Here is a 3,940-nt window from a genome sequence, read left to right as displayed (position 1 = left end):
AAATGGAATACACAGATTATGATTTTGAGATATAATATGAATTTACATTTCTTACACATGTAAATATGTAGTGTGGTGGTATTTTGTGTACATAAATACTGTATGTACTGTTAAGACAACTTGGGTCCACATCCCCTATGACCCAGTGAGGAGTGCTCTTGGGTGCCCTGTTAGTGTACATGTTTTAAATCCGTGCAGTTTCCGGGTCGTGATATATTGAGAAGGTGGAATGGAATTGACTTGGCCAAGCTCTCAGAAGAGAGTCTGTGGCTGTATAATTGTCAGGGCCCTGCCTCGTGGCCTCCACGGTGGGCGGTTGATTTTGAGACACCGCAGGCGAGTATGGTCTGGTTGGTCGGAGTGTTTGATATAAACGTTAAACACGGTTGATAACTTTGTATCGTGAATGTAACAACTATGCGTTTGTTGTAAGAAAGAATTACAACGACCACAACAAAACCCCCAGAGGTGCATGAAGAAGAAAAGGAAAGCTCCCCCGCCTCCCCACCCCGCTCCACTGCGGACACACCGTCGTATATATGACGTGGAGGAGGCGGTGGCGGCTTTGGGACGTGCTGGGTGCTGCGCGGCCAAGGGACCCAGGAAGTCCCAAGTCCCGCCCTGACAACCGTCTGCCCTCTCTGGGCCATGGGAAAAGTGAGAAGGCAACGAAGAGGAAAGCAAGGCTACTGTTTGCAGAAATGTCACCTCAGGACAGGAGACTCTGGTAAACTGAGGCGGAATAGGCGGCTTAGGAGGGAGGCGTCAAGGGCTCCTCTTCCCGGGCCCAAAGCCCAAGAGTGGATCTCACCTCCTTTTCCGAGGTGCGAGTGAAGTGAGGAGAAGTCAATCAAAGGAGGGGGGCGCAGAGAGAAAGCGAGGCGGTCGGCCACGCACGCAGCTCCACTGTCCCGGGAAGGGAAGCCTTGGGAGTGTGCGCGGGAGCCGCGGGCGCCCGGGGAGGACTCACCCGCCCGCTCTGGCGAGCGCGGAAGGCGCGGCTCCCGCGGGGGTTCCATGGTGTAATGGTGAGCACTCTGGACTCTGAATCCAGCGATCCGAGTTCAAATCTCGGTGGGACCTTGCCCTTCCCTTCAGGATGACGGCCACTTTTTACTCTTCAAACGGCTGCTCCCGGTCCCTCCCCCCTCCCGCTCCTGCCGCCGCGTCCCCCGCTCTCTCCCGCCTCCTCCGCGGGAGTCGGGGTCCCGGACACCGGGTTCTGTGCGGGCGCGTCCACACGGACAGGGCCGGCGTGGCGGGGTCCCTCCCAGCCTGCGGTGCCCCCGCTGGCCCCGCGCAGCTCTGCCAGTCGCGGCGCCTCGGAGGCCCCGGCCCCGCCGCCCAGGGTCCCGGCGACCGAGCCAGGGCCAGCCCCTCGGCAGGGTCACCCTCGGGCCTCGGGGCCAAAGGCAGAGGCGGCGTCCGCTCCGTCCCGCACCACGAGGGGCCCCCGCGCGGCCCGTCTTGTCTTCGGACCCGCGGGCTCCTGGTGGGAGAGAGAGGGGTCCGCGGGAGACGCGGGGAGGGAGGCGGCGGCCGGCGCGGCCCTCGGCCAGGGTGTCTGGGTTTCGGGGTCGACGCTTCGAGACCCGGCCTGGAGGCGCCGTCTTTTCTTTAAACGACCCGTTTCATTCAGAGTGTTCATTTATTCTAAGTCTGACGCACTCAGGCTGCGGTCAGAACGTCCAGCTCCTAAGTCCCCGCGGGACGCTCAAGGCCGCTGTCACACTCGACTTCGGAGCCCGACCCCCGCGGGTCTCCTCCCTCCGCCCCCAGCTGCGCCGGAACCAGGACTCCGGGCCGCTGAGCCCGGCGTCGGTGGAGACCAGGGGTCCCCAAGCGCCGGCCGCCCCGGCCCGGGCTCCTCCGGGGCCGCGGGTGAGCCGAGCGCGGGCAGCTCCGAGGCGCGGGCCCGCGGGCTCCCCGTGCGTCCTGCCGCCCCCTGGCTCCGCGGAGAAGACGCCCGAGGCCGGCAGCGGGCGGAGGCGCGCCCCAGCTCTCCCGCCCCGTGGGCACGCGCGGGGCGGGGCGACCGCGGGCCTCCCGCGCTGCGGACGGCGTCCTCCTCCGGGCGCCTTTCGCTCAGAAGCTCCTCGACCAGGGCTCCGGGGCACAGCAGGGCTGACGGCCTCAAGGCTGGGGAAGTCCGTTAGGCACTCTAAAAACCCAAGCTTTCCCGTCAGTAAGGCACTGAGAGTTGGCTTCGGTCTTGGTTCGGATATTCCCCTTTTGAGCAAGGAGACCTCCCGCTGCCGGGGAGAAGAGAGGTTCACGGCTCTTGTCCATCGAACCGGATCCGTCCGTAGGACGTGCGACCTCTGCTTTCAACGTCCTGAACGCTCCCTCGGCATCCTGTGCTTTTCAGTCGGTTTTCTTTGGACGCGCCCTTGTGTCCCGCCCGCACCCCGCCGCCGCCGCCGCCGCCGCGTCACGGACAGGGCGTGTCCTATGCAGATATGGCAGCTCAGGGGCTGCTGTTTGGGCATCTGCTTAAACACAATATGATCTCGCGTGCTTTGGGACCGAGTGCAGGGCTGCTGCTTGAAAGTGCGTGTGCCAGCAGTGTGGAAGGGCTAGGGCGGCTCGGGGAGCAAAGTTACTGTGTGTGTACAGTGCAAGGCTTCTGAGGGTGTGGCGGGGAGGACGATTCTGTTGTCATACTTGTCTAGTAGAGAAAATACCATAATCGCGAAAGTGGTTTTATTTTTTTCAGAGAAAAGCTTATCCCTCATGCTCGGGATATGCTGATTCTTGCGATTTTCCCCCAATGGGGGGAAGTCGATTGCACAATTTGCGGCAGTGGGGTGCCGAGTTCGCCTTGTTTTCTAGGTTTTAGTAGTTCACTGTCGGTTGAGCGACGTTCAGAAGCGTTCGTGGTGTTTCGCGTGGTGGCGAAACAGGAGTGGTGTAGTCGAAACGACGTAGCGCGAGGAGTACGTGACCTGCAATTTGGGTGTGTGTTGTTGCTTCGTTTATGGAAGCACCGCCTGTTTGTGCGCGCGCTGACTCGCGAGAGCTTCTCGTCTTGCGAGGCCGTTTGTTTTGCGTTGTGGGTGTTCCCAGGGACTGTTGTTCCTCCAGGATGTAAGAGTTGTGGGCGACGCGGAGGTGCACACCGTCGTCTGCTGGTGCGAGGTGGAATGCTACCCACGGCTGCTACAGTGAGGTTTCCTTTCCGTTTAGCAGGATACATATGGTGCTTGTCTCCGTGTAGTGAGATGACTCTCTCCTCGCGTCCAGGGCATCTTGCACCTAGAGGCCGCGCGGGTCGGAACAGTCGGACCTGAGTCCTGCCGGGATATCCTGCCTGTGGAACGTACCGTAGGAAGTCTTGGGAGGAGCCGTGACCAGTTTCCCGTCTGCCCGGCTTGCGAAAGGCTGCAGCTGGGCAGCCTTCCTTGCCCGTCTTCTGCCCTTTCAATATCGACTCTTTCCTCAAACTTCGTTTCTTGAGTGTCAGCTGCCGTGCCTGATGTCTTGCTTCCACACCTTACGACCGTTGCTAGCCAATTCCCTAGATACCATCCCATCCATCCTCCCCACCCCAAAGCAGCCTCTTCATATGTCGGCCTCCAGCTTCCTCTCCCCCACCATCTCTTCTGTTTCAGGCCCTCTCTTATTAGGCCGACAGCAGGAGCGAGCTCTCAGCCTCCAACTTGCACCTGCCATGCTTCCGTGGCCTGCCAAATTAGGAAGTTTCATTAATATCCTGCCTCCTTAAACGGCAGTAGGAATTGTAAATAACGCTTTTCCCCCCCCACTGTCAGAAGTAATTTTAATTTTTTCCTTATCCGAAAATGCTGGGATATTGAACTACACTCTAGACGAAAACCCCAGATCCGGTGTTGGGAGTTGTGGGCATTTGGCCGACCCCTTTCCCAGGACGTGTCTGTTCTCGTACCTCCCTCATCCTCGCTTCTGATCCCCAACGTCCTGG

General features: G+C 60.1%; 1 non-coding gene across 1 annotated transcript; it reads left to right on the top strand.

Annotated features, from left to right (window-relative positions):
* The first annotated feature begins 1,011 nt into the window (after nucleotides 1-1,011).
* Nucleotides 1,012-1,083, top strand: TRNAQ-CUG (transfer RNA glutamine (anticodon CUG)). Its single transcript has one exon. It is a non-coding gene; the product is annotated as a tRNA-Gln (tRNA).
* Nucleotides 1,084-3,940: the final 2,857 nt, after the last annotated feature.

The sequence above is a fragment of the Equus przewalskii genome, unplaced genomic scaffold (genome assembly GCF_037783145.1).
Source record: "Equus przewalskii isolate Varuska unplaced genomic scaffold, EquPr2 ChrUn-11, whole genome shotgun sequence".
NCBI classification, from domain to species: domain Eukaryota; kingdom Metazoa; phylum Chordata; class Mammalia; order Perissodactyla; family Equidae; genus Equus; species Equus przewalskii.
This window is presented reverse-complemented; position numbering and strand designations above follow the sequence as displayed.